Source organism: Formica exsecta, unplaced genomic scaffold (genome assembly GCF_003651465.1).
Source record: "Formica exsecta isolate Colony F162 unplaced genomic scaffold, ASM365146v1 scaffold290, whole genome shotgun sequence".
NCBI classification, from domain to species: Eukaryota; Metazoa; Arthropoda; class Insecta; order Hymenoptera; family Formicidae; genus Formica; species Formica exsecta.
Genome location: NW_021850162.1, coordinates 503,946 through 518,753, shown reverse-complemented (window position 1 = coordinate 518,753; position 14,808 = coordinate 503,946). Strand labels below are relative to the sequence as shown.

The window sequence follows — 14,808 nt, the reverse complement described above, 5'->3', positions numbered from 1 at the left end:
TCTATTAGTTTGTTTTGTAAAAAAAAAAAAAAGATGACCTTTTCTAAGGGACTTTTTAATGAAATATGTAAAGGAAAAGATTTATAAAAAGCACTTGAAATTATCAAATATATTATTCATTCAATCATAGAAGAGTATCTATACTTAATATTATCGTTTAGTATAAGTGTATAGAGCACGCGTGCAAATGTCTAAGCATAACCAAACAATTAACACGTAAACATAAGGAATATGTATACATATACACTATATATATATTTTGTGTTATATATATACATATTTCTAACACACATAAACACACACACACACAACATATATATATATATATATATATATATATATATATATATGAAACGTATATTATTAATTAATTAGAGAAAACAATTTCCGGAAGTTTTAAAAACGTAAATAATTTTAGCTGTAGCCACTGCTGTCTCTTTTTCTCTCTCTCTCTCTCTCTCTCTCTCTGTATTTTATGCAGATCTAATGACAAATAATAATATCTGTCATCACTATAGTGAAATTATTTCAGATTTAGATAGATTTTCTTGTAACAAGATAATTAATGAATTTTGATTGATCACGAACTGTGTATGTGTATAATTTGTAAAAATATACATAAATAATACGAAAACTTTACGAACGAGAGATAACATAATTTATCCAACAATCCATCTTCTTCGTAATGAATCGACGGAAATAACATATAATTTCTCTTTAATTATGCGATATTATGATTTTGCGCGAGACAAACTGCGACGGCGTGTAATTTAATGGATGATGGATGGATTTAGCTCGCGCAACCTCAACGAAAATAAGTTTTATTAATGAAGATGCTCCCTTCACGACGCAATTGTGTCAACGGCTGCTATGCAACTTCCACAATATCGTCACTCGACGAAAGATCGATCATCGCTTCCCACAGTGACAATAAACGCGGTGCTTTACAACGTTTTGTTATGTAATAACAATAGTAGTATACAAAATCACATGTTATCATATTTAATAACAAGAAGTTAGAAATATTTAATCAAAGAAAAAATTCTGGTATATATTTCGAATGTTAATATGTTTCGTACGATCTGGCGCCGAGCTCGAACCTATTTTACAGACGATAAATAGCTAAGGAGAATATATGTAAAGTCGTTTAGAATCTTATACATCATATATAATGCATTTCGCTAACGCGCATCCAATTTGCTAACAGTTAACACGGTTTAACGAGCCTTGAAATACGATCAACCAGCAGGAGTCCGCGACCCCATATCCACTATGAACGCGCAAAAAAAAACTACCTATGTAAAAATGCTTGTATTTTGATAAATAAATGCAGATACATCTGTAAAGAATGCAAAGACATCGATAAAATTAAAAACGAAATATAAATTTCGATCAATCATTCCAGTAAAAAAATAAACTGATTCGATATGAATTTACGCTATCGTTATTAGATGTTTACTTGCAGAATGAGCGAATCTATAAAAGTGTAACATTTTCTAATATCATATGAAAATATTGATCGACCAGTCATCACGATCTAGAAAAAATTATAATGCATTCTTTCCAATATTAAAATATCGCACGCGAGAATTATTTATATTATTATGATAGCAATAGCCGAAAGTAATCGCGCGGTAAATAATTGTGGCTTCTCTTTTCCGTTACGTTAAAACGATTTATTTTATCGTGCCTATAGCAGGCACGGTATATTGTTTCCGCCGATAAGAATTAACCGGCAATTAAATTGCGGTTTAATATTTCCCCGCGCGCGACGCTATATCCTATCGCCCGAGGTTATGCGAAAATAGTATAAACCAAAAAAAAATAAAAAAATAAAAAAAATATCCGGGAATGGCGCGTATTACCTCAAAGTTTAATTAACTCAATGAATCTGCCCGGCGTATAGGCGAATATTGCGTTTCTGCGTGTGCACGCGACGTACGCATATTGCGCCAAAGCCATAGCGCGGGTAATTCTCTTGCAACTATACTCTCGTTGACCGTGCAATTTATTTTCCATACAGTTTTCATGGGCTCTTAACGAGACCGGTCACCTCCCCCCTTCCAAGCCCCTCCCCTCTCTTTCTCTTTCCTTCTTTGTGATATTGCATGTGCATATGTGTGTGTGGATGCTGATTTTCACGTATTGTGCATAGTGACGCGCCGCAGCAGACGATACGGGCCCCCGACAAAGGGAAATGCAATTTACTTTGAAAGCGTTGCTTGCGTATTTGCGTCTGCGTAAATTAGATCTGCACGCGTAGTTCGTTTCTATACATGGTTTTGGTTGTAACCGGGTTGAGCTTTCTCTTTCATGCATATATATCTCTCTTTCCTTGTCATACATTATACATACTTGTTCCGGGATAATTTTGAGTTTGACTTTAAAATTGTTGAGTTTGTACGCGATATGAAATTTGTAATTAACTCCGCATCGCGCTCGAGCGGAAAAAAGTTACGCCTGTTATTCAGACGAAGTACGCGAAACGCCCTATTACAAATTTATTAACCGCCCACATAAAAGTGCGCATGAGATTATAAGAACACTTTTAATAACCATTTTCATATAACTTTGAATAAAAAATTGCAAAAAAATGTGCTCAAATAGCCGAATATATGATGTTTAATATGTTAAAGTTCCATATTATTTCAATAAAAATATGATTAAATTTAAGGAATGTTTCATATTGTATGATATAAAAAATTCATGTTCACGTGAAAAAGAAAAGAGAGCGAGAATGGGAGAATTCATGAATTTAGAAATTTTATTTTATATTTTGCGAGAAACACAGCGCGATGCTCTCGAAAAATGTCAATCGAAAAATAGTGTCAAAAGATATATCGATAGAACATCACTACTGTCGGGGTTTGTGAAGATTCTCCATAGGATTCGAGTTACTTGGCCGTCGATTTACGGCTTCTTTGATCCTCTTGAAATCCCCGTGGCATTTACAGAGTTAAGAAAGGTCAGAGCGCGGAAAAGCCATATGTACTTGTATCTAATCGTAAGAGTGACTGATATCATGAAACTCGAAAACAGATAAACCGCGAAACATAATTTGATTTGACGAGAGAAGTAAACTTTTCAACAATATATTAGAATAGTTTTAGACTATAATATAAATTGTTCATAAACTGTGCTATTTTCTTATCTGCATTTTTAAAATATTTTATACGCTTGAAAAGAGAGAGATATACGCGTCAAAAGATTACATATGTTAATAATATGGCAATTACACAAGGAACTTGAAAAATTATCAAACTTTTTACGTTTATTATAATAAGTGATGTAGAAAAAAATATTAAATCTGATTTTTATTTTTAGACATATGCAATAATTGAAGCACTTTGATAAATCTTATTAATGATTGATTAAGTACGAAATAATATAAAGTGGATTAAGTTTTTCTTGTTGGCATAATTCGCAGATAAAAATTTTCGCCAAATTCACAGCAAAAGTATAATAATAAAAGAATTTGGGTGTCGCGCAAATGGTGAGGCTAACAAAACGGCGAGAGAAGAATCGAAAGCGATGAAGGAAAATGTAATTTTGCCAGCCCCACAAACACCGACACGCACAAAAGCCTGTACTTACACGCAAAATATAGACTTGTGTATGTGTGTGTGTGTGTATCCCGACATACTTCCGGCGCACGTAGGACCGCGCGATTCAGGAATACCAACCTGTGGACAAACAAACGGGTTAATTAAAAGCCTGACTCCACGGGCTGCGAGGGAGAACACGCAGAATGGAGGGCAAGCACAATGTGCGGGCAGGACGAGGAGGTCCTGACTGCCGGGTTTGGTCTCTTATTTAGACGCGTGCATACCACACGTACGAATATTCTGCGAAGCACGTAGAAATATATATGCGTATGCATATGCGTTCTCCGCGCGGACGTCGAATATGAAATTTTTCGCGTACCGATCGTCTCCTCTTTACGTTAATTGTTTCGCAAAAATTACGCGTTGTTTTTGGCAGGCATTCTTGATTGCAAACAAGAACAATCGTCGACAGGAACGCTCGATGAAAGCCTTTTATTTTATGCATGCACATGTGGAAACTTATAATTAACAACGTGAACATGAGTATTAACTTGCTGGTATAGACATAAATAATGTGAACAACAATAGAATCAGCGAGTGTAAATATTAAAGAAAGCAAAAACTGTGCGAACAAACTTTATCTCTTATCAAAACAATACTTATAATATCTAAGTAATTCGTGTTATGTCTTATAAAATAATATATATATATCTATTTTAGAATTAATGAAAAATAATATTTTTTCTTTTCGGCCTCCAAACGGTAAATGCGATCGTTTCACTGCCATAGCATTACATAATATGCTCTTAAATAACAAAGTTTCGCGAGGATAAAGTTAAACGCAAATCTCCATTGCGAAAATAATTCGTCGCCTCATATAACCAATTTGTTCGTTCACAGTTGCGCAAGTGATTAGGACGATGGTCGTAAACGCGAGAAGAAAGAGCCGTTTTTACGCGGAGGCCACATTGACGGCAACTTAAACGACGTTTAACATCCAACAAATATAACCGGCTGAATTTTCTTTCCTCCAACTAAAACACCCGGTAGACTCTCACATGTCGTCTCATACATGCGCGCAATAAATCGTCGGCTCGTAAAAGCGTTTCCCTATTCGGCTAGAGTCACGAGAAAATTAAATACGCTCGAAAGGGCCCATCAAAATCGTGTCTCGGTGCGCGACAAAATTAACTCCCTATAAAGCGCAAACGTATTTCGAGGTAACGTAGGAGATGAGAATGACGGGATCTTTGACTCTTCTTTGCCTGACAATCTAGATTGGAATTGCCAACCATAGATTTACGAGCGTAAGATATCAAATAAAAAACATAATAAAGCCTGGATAAATCTTATTGTTGAAAATTTAAAGTGAAATAAATTCAATAGAATAGAAAGAATAACAAAATTAAATCAGTACTGTAAGCATTGAGGATATGCAACAATTTTAAGAAATATGTAAAGAAATGTGTCAATATATTAAACATTCGATATTAAATATGTATTTATCTCTTAACATTACGTTAATATTTTTTCTATCAGCAATTTTATTTACGTCCAGTACTTCATTACAAAAATATAATTCATAAATTATTGACTGATTCGGAATACTAAAAAAAAAAACATGCGAAACTCTTATAATTTATCTGGGTGTAAATAGGACCATACAAAAAACTAAAAAAAGAAATTATTTTAATACTAATATATAAATATATATGTCAAATTTATATTTTATTTTCTTCGTCAGCGACCTTATTGTTGCATTAATTTTACACAGCGGAATTACAGAAAATTAAAGCCTGTCGACATACGCGAGTTGATTAAGTCGTGCTAAGGATACTTTCTTGATTCTAGGCGAAACCAGTGGAATAACTTTGGGGCGCGAAATTCACGATCCTATGGAAACATGCATAAGTTGTGCCAGCTCTCTTACGAGCACACCTGACGGTGGTAACATCGGCGCAACTCCGTGCCCGGCTGGAGCAAACTTCTCTGATTTCTCTGCTTGTAAACTAATTATCATCCGTGCGCGCTTATCGCGACCGTGTACATCGTTGGTGGTTACTTGAACATGTAACAATGGAAATTTCAGCCTCAACCATGCCGCGGAAGATCGGCGCTCTCGATCAAACTTCGTGCAACTTTGTTGAGCGTCACGATGGAAACCGCAATCTCGCGGCGATTCTTTTCGCCGCGAAAATCTTTGCCAATCGCGGGGGAACGCCCATATAATTGATTCTTTTCAACTTCTCTCCTCTCCTTTCCTAAGTTTTTATAATTAAACAATCTGCTAATTATATAATATATATGATTTATTATTGTTGCAATTTTTTGATATACGATAAACGATATTCCGTATAACATATTTACTATAATATGTCTACCGTGATCAATTTTCTAAGATGAAAAAAATCTGCCGATATTATAGCAATAAATGATTGATAATAAAAAAATATTGATTTTGGTTGGGAACGCCTGGAATTTTCGCCGCGAGTCATTCCGCTTGGCGCGCGCTCAAATGGCAGGAAAATCAATGCTCTTGAAAATGAGACAAAAATAAGATGTTTATCTCTTGAAAGAGCCTTTTGAATGTTCATGCACAATAAATGATTGATAATAAAAAAATATTGATTTTGGTTTAAAAAAATAAACTGCGTTTTATCCAATTGTTTCAAAACCTTCTAAAGAAAAAAAAAATGCTATCTATATAAACCAACCTGTGTGTTTGTTGTGTCTGTGTTCTGCTCTCTTGTGTATTATACATATAATAATATTTTTAGAATGTATTTTTATTTTTTTAAATAATAATAATTGCGTTTTCTTTTTGGCAATGCATTTGTCTTTATCACAAATTTTCATTTTATCATTGGAACAAGTCGAGGCGGAGTGGGTCGTTAATTTTCTCGCGCGGAAATCCGCGGATAATTTGTCCGCGGAGTCTCTTTGGATTTAGTCGCGAATGTGGGCCACGCAGTAGCACGCGGATATGCACGCGAATCGCACTCGAAATTGATCCTCCACCGGAGACCGATACTTGGATACCACTAGTAGCGGGAGGTCAGAATACACAGGAGTACGGAGGAGAAGAAAGGGGAGGAGGAAGAAGAGAAAAGAGGTGCGACAGGTGCGTTTAGATACATATAGCTAGAGGCTACACGGAAATATGTCACGCGCCTAAATCGAGAACCCTGCGCGAACTCTAGCCAAACGGTCGGACGATCTTGAACCTCTTTTTATATAGAAAGCCTATAGTAGGTATTTTATTTGGTCAAACACGGAATAGTGTCGGGTCGAGAAATAAGAAGTTCAAAGCTCAAAAATGCGGCGAAATCCGCTTCTGCGGCTTTTCCGCGCGCATGCAACGCAAACTGTAGAAATGTAAATATAAAACAAAATCCACTTCCGGATCGCAGTGAATTGCTGGTTCTTTTCATGCGATTCGATGGAGAGAAAACAATCGCTATGTAAAACACTATAATAAAGTTCGTGGTTTTAGTAGCAGCAACTGTGAATGCGATGAAGTTATTGTTTAGAGAACGAATAATTTTACGCGCTTCACGAACTTTAACGATGATAATTTATCATGCTATTTGCCCATCATCTTGCAGTTTGTATAAAATGTTGTTACGCGAGCATTGCAGCAAACATGAGGCATCACTACAACAAAAGCGGAACACATGTAAAAAATAAATAAACATAGATTAGCTGCAATGCTATAATCTTTAAAAAAAATATACGAATATTTTCGCATTTTTTATTCGAATGCGGAATAATATAAAACTGACTAGATTATAATTAATAAATGCGTGATATTCAAAGGCAAACGCTCGCAAATTGAATGATTGTCCTGTGACTATTTGTGAGTTTATGGTGCGTAAAACGTACCGCGGCAATTTACATAACGTGCGTGCCTTTCCGCGTCCTTTATAGCCATAAGTCAGTTCCGACATTTACGATACTTTAACGTATAAAATTGCAGGGCTATTAAAAAAGAGCGGCTTCCATCGCGATTCACGCGCACTCAAAAAATGATTCGCCAATAAATAATTTTAATATCATTGTGATTTAATCTTTCGTATAAAAAATATTTGATGAAATTAAGGGACGTCGATTCTCATAAGTATTTTAAAGATTTTGAAGTTAATCTTTTCTCGGTAAAACTTTGATAAAACAGTATGGTAAGATAATTGTTGAATAAGATAGAATAATATTTTACAACTAAAAAATTCATTTTGCTCCTAGAAAAATTTGCGGTATCATTCAATATCCAAAAAAAAATATTGTAATTTATCAGTTTCTATATTTTCCTTCATTCTTTTCCTCTTTATTTCACTGCACAGTTCACCTCGCGAATGCAAATAAACTTTAAAAATAAATACTGGAAACGGATTGTTTTTTCGACCTCACTCCGCTTCGCTCTGTTTTCAAAAAATCGTCTTCCTCTTTCCTTGCTCCTGTAAATTATTCTCCAATTACCGATCGACTCGTCGTTCGTCGTCAGATTGATCAACGGCCATACTTAGGTAGCATGTAAGTGTCTAAATACCAAACCATAAATCTATGTGACCGATCTCGTTCGAAGATGAGTCGCTCACCCCGCATGCAAGATACGCGCGCATAGCGAAAGACGGTGTGTGCGTTGAAAACCGCAGGAGAGATGGAAAAGCGGTAGGAGAAGATTCAGAGGAAGAGAGAAAAAGAGGGAGAGAGAAAAAGAGAGAGAGGGAAAACGGCGTTCATCGTTTCTGAGGTAATTTTAGATCGGTAAGATAGCGCCTGCGGTTCGTACGAGGAAAAGAGATGACTGGTGTGAAGAAGGGGGATGGAACGAGAATGAGAGAGAGAGAGAGAGAGCCTCGCGAGGTGGGAAAGTAATGTCGCCGGAAAACGTGGAGGCAAGAAAGAGAGAGAGAGAGAGAGACTCAAGGGACGGGGTGTTTACGAAAGCGGGAACGAGAAGAAGCAGAGAGGGGAAGGGAAAAACGCGGAAGGTGCGAGAAAGAGGGCGAAAGAGGGAATGCGCCAAGGAGGAAGCTGCGGACAACGGAGTAAGAAAGAGAAAACGGGGAGGCAAGAGAGAAAGAGAAAGAGAGAGAAAGATAGAGAGGGAGGTAGACTTCGGGTGCGAGCGGTCTACTCGAACACAGTAATGCCGACCAGCTCCAACCGGGTGCCGCCAAATCGAACCCCGGTTCGAATTCCGCACGGCCGTGGCCGCGGGAAGAAGCGAGAGGAACAAGAGGAAAAGGAGGAGAAGGACGAGGACGGTGGTAGAGGAGGAGAGGAGAACAACCAAGACGACGGCAACAACGGCAACGACGACAACAACGACGACGACGACGACGGGAAACGCGAATAAAAAGAAATCGTGGAAGTGGAAGAGAAAGAAGAAGAAAAAGGTATGTGCCAAAGAAACTTCCTGTCTTCCTGTCCGCGTGCAAAGAAAAGCGGGGGTCAAAGGTGGTGTGACGTGGCGTAACGAAGCTCGAGGGAAAAAGGGTGGAAATGCGTAAGACGAAGAGAAGAGAAGTTTCTTCGTGCAAAAAAAGGAAGGAACTGGAAGAAAACAAGAATAATGATAGACGATCTGTGCCGTCGTGATCTTCTGAAAAAATGTCCAAATGTGTTTTAATATCTAATAATTACTCAGAAAGCAATATTACGGTCATTAATACATCTTCGTGTCTAATAAGTGTAGTGGCATTAAATTACTAACAGCTGGTTTCATCAATACCGTTCAATTTTACTTTTAGCATAATTTTATTTTTTCTAGAAGTAAAAAATAAATAAAAAGCGATAAAAGATTAGTTAGATTAAAATTAAATTTAATTGATCGATCTAAATGTGATTAATACAACAATCGAAAACTATCGAGTGTATCTTTCGAATATTGTAAGAATCACTATTAATTAGCAAATGTCTGTCATTAACAAAAGTACGTACTCATAGATAAAAACAAGTGCAAATCACGTAGTGATATTTCCACAAGAATATTTAAATGAAAATTCAGAGAGAGAGAAAGCGCGTTATTCACGGCAATTCTATTTATTTATCTATTTTTCCTCGTGGATATTTGTCACGTGTAGCCGGTCAGCTCGACACGTTCTTCGCGAAAGATTAGTAAAAAAAAAGTGTAGAAGTCGAGAAATGTGAAGTTCGAAGAAATTGGAAAAACGACGGGACACATACGCGAGACCGAGATCGCCCGTCTTGGACGATGTTTCCCCGATGCTATACCGTCTTCTGCGGTTTTCACAACGTCGTCGTGGTTTTACGATGTTCTATTAGAATCGAAGGGCGCGTTCTACTCATCCGCGCTGTTACGGTGCAAGAAGAAGACGAGCGAGGCGAGGCAATAAAGCGAACAGAATCGAGAAAACCCGGGGTTATCCCGGCGTAAAGAGAAAGAAAAATAACCGATCTTCTCGATCTTCTCGTTCGAATCCGGAAACGTGCCCGAAGATATCCGCGGATGTAAAGAATTTCTATAGTAGAAACGCGCGAAAAAGAGAGGACTACGATACAGATAGAAGAAATGTAATCACGTTACAGACTGGTTCTGAAAAATTGAAAACGTCTGCGCTGGTTATATGGTGTTTTAAAGACGAATAGACATTGTTGCTGATAATATCTCTCGCAGTTTTGACGGTAAGAAGCGAGTTGCAACTTCAAAAATGTCATTTCTGACTTAAAGATGTTACTAGTGTTTCCAATAATCGATCCTTCGATCTTAAAAAAATGATGTAAACATAGTGCTGCTAAGTGTTTTTAAAGTACAAGAAAGAAATCAAATTGAAAATGTAGAAAATTATTGAAATATGAATATGTTTCGGTTCGCGAGTTCAAATTAAAAAGTTCCAAATTACAATATAACTCTATTGTTGATTAACTACTTAATCGTTCGATATTTAGTAAAGTTTTCTTTTTTAGAGAACGACTATTTCTGACACATATACACCCTGTCAGCCGTCTGAGGATTGTCAGAGGCACTCGCTAAAACTTTTCGCCGTTTTCTCTCACCGCTATATATATCCAGATGTTTACATTGCCGTCGATGGAGGCTTTGAGAATGCGAACGCGGCTTTTCTTTTGTTCCGTTCGTTTGGATTACTGTCTGCCTATCATACAAAAGTGTTTCATTCGAAAGTTTGCCACCGGAGAGTAATTTTTTTCCCATGGTAATTCTCTAAATAATATAGCGAAATTATCTATGAGAGATTGATAAAAAAACATTATATACATAATATCTATTATATAAATTTACGTTTTTAATTCATCAAAATCGATTATTGTCTTATAAGTAGATAATTTTCTTACACAATCGCACGACTCAAATACACATCTGCCTTCGTTTTCTCAATTCTTCCTCGATTCTCTCGAAGAAATGTGCTCCATCGTAAAACCTACATGCGCGTAAAAAACAAGTGGGAGTATGTGTAAACACACGAACGCGAAGATAGACGTATCGCAAGGGAGAGAACCCGTGCCGACCGCGTCAAATTGCGCGTGCATTTATCAACTGTCCTGCACGAAGGTGGACATTGAGACATTCGTTCACGAGGGCCCGGACAATAACAGCGTCTCTCGCAAAAATATCTCTCCTATATTCCGTTAGCCGTCTCGCTGTCTTTTATCGCCGACCCTTTTATCGCGCTACACGCCGCATCGACTGCGTTGAGTACAATTAGAATCTGCTCTTTTTCCCTCGTCCCGAAATCGAGTTTCGCCGTAATGTGGCTGACATTCGTTTCGTGCTTCACTTAATCTTTTCATTTTTCTTCCCGACGATCTTTGATTGCGAAGCCAAAAGCTCGCATCTCGAGGGAAAAACGTGAATATTGTTCTGAAGCACAATATCAGCAAATTTTCGCGGTGACAATACCATTTCCAATACTTTCTCTCAATACAAATACCTATGTTTCAAAGAGCAATAAGTTAACTCTCTATTCATAGTTTATCGATTTATCGTACACGATAAAAAGTCGAACATGTACGTTACAGAAATGTGTATACTCTAATATTTTTATAATAAAAAAATTAACTTCAATTAATTGTCATAAACTTGACGATTTTTAAAGCGATATGTATGCAAATGGATAACGTAAGAATCACAGTAATATTTAGATCGATAAATTATTTCCTTCGAGCGCGATTTAAAGATTTGAAAGAAGAATATTTTTTTCTGTACATAAGGAAGAGTTGCCATTATAAGTCAGACAACCGATGTACACATTCAAGTAGTCACACTCAAGATTATTCAGACATAAATGACACGCTGCGAAACAACTATCTATGTTATAAAGTTGTAACAATAAAATCTTCTTATGATCGTCGTACGAGCATGACGGAGGATTCGGAGACGCGACATTCGTAAATCCGCACTTCGTAAACCGTTTCTGAAGCTGCTGCGCGTAGCAGCGAGCAATAAACGCGGCAATAAACGCAGGGATACGACATGGAAATTTATTTCGCGACACATAAGTACAGCATATGCAGCATAAGAGGCAAACTTTTTCAAAAACTTTATCGAACAATCGTGAATGGAGTCATTTTGCTTCCTCATAGAGGAAGCTTTGTTTTTTAATGATGTACATGTAACTCGGAAAATTTCAAATCGCATCTTTGCTGCAACATCAATATATATTCAACAAAAATACAATATAATAATAATAATAATAATAATAAACAATTATTTCGAAAACTTCATATAATAACTTTCATAATAAATTCTTGGATCAATTCGACATAGATTCTTTTTCTTCACTGGAGTTTTGTAAAAAATACAATCCTTGAATTATAAGCGTGAATAAATGCCTTAATTGAAAGCGCTATTGTCATACTAAAATTCAAACTTTACTTTCTAGAAGTCTCATTTGTGATTTAATTAAAGTGCTCAATGCTGAATATTAAAAAGTCTATTCCTGTTCTTTCACGACAAGTATATATCTCGAAACTCCCTGGCATATGAATATCTACTTCCAGCATCACGACCGATTAGTCGATTACGAGGTGTTTACATGCTGGCGCTTTCAAGCTGCGTTCATATGATGCCCCGAGTTATTTCTGCCGCGAAGAGTAGTACGGCTATGAAATTCCGAATTATCGTGGGACACCACATGGGAACCCCGGCTTCTTTCCGTTTCTCTCTTTCTCTTCCCGGCAATTAAGTTCTCATCGCCACGATCTCATGCTGGCCCCAAGCGATCGTTCGTCCCGGACACGAAAATGGCGCGTAAAAGCTTTTTTCCACCACGCCAAGCAATCTGTCGGCCGTCGACTGTAATAACGATTGGTCGACGATGAATTAATCGTCGACGGTAGTGCTATGAGCCGGCCGATGATTCATTTCTAACCCGGCGGCCGTTCGTTTTTCTTGGAGTCTTTCCCCGCTCCGTCAGACTGTTGACAGTTCGGACGTACGCTCGAAAAATCAGTCGAGACAGGTCGCATAGAACAGCTGAGATATCTGCCGCTGTCCGTTTCAAGCAGTTTATTCTTGCGTGCTTCCGTCTATGTCGCGACCGCGAGATGTTATTACAGACAAAAATTATGATAATATCATTCAACAAGATTACAAATAATTTTCTAACGGAAGAAAAATTGGAAGAAATACTAATTTTTTCTGTGAAAATCGATATTGTACTGCGTAATATATTTATTACTGCATACAGAAAAAAAATGCTGTTGCTTCAATTAAAGTCGATGTCACGGGCTGTCACGAACATATATAGTTCATTCAATGATATTTTCATTGGACCAAATATCTGGATTATTAAAACAACCATCTGATGAATATCAGATAGTTGTTTTAATAATCCAGATATTTGGTCCAATAAAAATATCATTGAATGAACTATATATGTTCGTGACAGCCCGTGACATCGACTTTAATTGAAGCAACAGCATTTTTTTCCGTGTATCAATATTTGCCCTCGTCGTAATTAAGATAAATAATTAAAACTTTATAAACGTCTATTATTTTCAATAATGTTTTTACAAAGATGTTCCAAAAATATTTTACGCAAATATATATTACATACTAAAAAATCATGAAAAAAAAATTGTCACAAATAATTATTTTCATATTCGCTAAGGAAAATTTGCTCTCATATTCATTAAAATACTAAATACTATTCCTACAATATTTTGCAACAAATACCGAATAATACCAAATATGTAACAATATCACGAATGCGTTAAAAGACTTCAGCATACATCTGAAGCGAGAAAAGCACATCGCGGTCGCCACATTAAAATGATTCATGAGCCATCACGAAGATTGGGGAGAAACATGGCGTTGTGTCCCAACGCTAGCAAAAGTAACCCGCTTTCAAGGGCAGAACGATAACATCGCGGCCCAAGTTTAAATTGGAGGGTTGGCCGCTTAAGATTCAGTTCTATAAACTCGAAAGTTCAGTCCCACTTTCAAGATGGAAGGCGAATCGAGAGAGGCCGAGCGCGGGAGTAGAAGAGGTATTAGGCATTGGAGAGGGAGAAGAAGAGCGAACTTCCAAAGACGAGGCTTACGAGAACTTGACGCTGCAATTAGGCAAGCATTTTCGATCGAATTCAATTAGCCGCGTCCGTGGCCTCGTCGCGAATCCGGATTGCCTCGACGAAGTGACTTCTGCGAACGCGGTGAAACTTGGCTTGTATTGTATTCCCATATTACGTTTCTCTCAAAGTATACCGGAATTGCAAATGGAGAGGGAACGGTCGTCTCGTTAGCATTCCTCGAGAGGCATCTAAGTACATCACCGCTTCATTTTATTACTATTATTAGACATTCTTGTCTAACGAGGGTGACTCGACTCGTGTCCCGCGTGTATTCTTTTATTGCGCTCATTTTGTCTATTCGCTTAATAACGAAATATCTTGCCATGAGAAGCAAGGAATATCATCATAATTTATATTCACAGAATGTAACTTGTTACCAGTGAAACCGCCAATTTTCCTTTTTTTTTTTAATGTTGAGTTCCTCCAGTAATATATTATTTTTTAGTTTAAATCTTTCATTATAATTTCAAGATATTATTATTAATTTTGCTAAATTTAGAGTCAATATGTTATTCACAATAAATAAGGATATTCGTTCAAAGCTTGACGTATTTCCACTTTTAGCTAAGGGCAAAATATCGAAAAAAACATATCGCCTTATGAATAGAAGGAGCACACAAGAGATATCTCGTTTAATTGGACACGACTCGTTCTGAATGAAAAGCCCGAGAAAGGCGAAACCATCCTCTTCGTTACGTCCAACATGTTT

The 14,808-nt window shown here is 37.0% G+C and overlaps 1 long non-coding RNA gene across 1 annotated transcript in view; it reads right to left on the bottom strand.

Moving 5' to 3' along the window:
- LOC115237320 overlaps positions 1–14,808 on the bottom strand; it is a 191,321-nt gene that overhangs the window by 98,301 nt on the left and 78,212 nt on the right. The window lies entirely within an intron of this gene.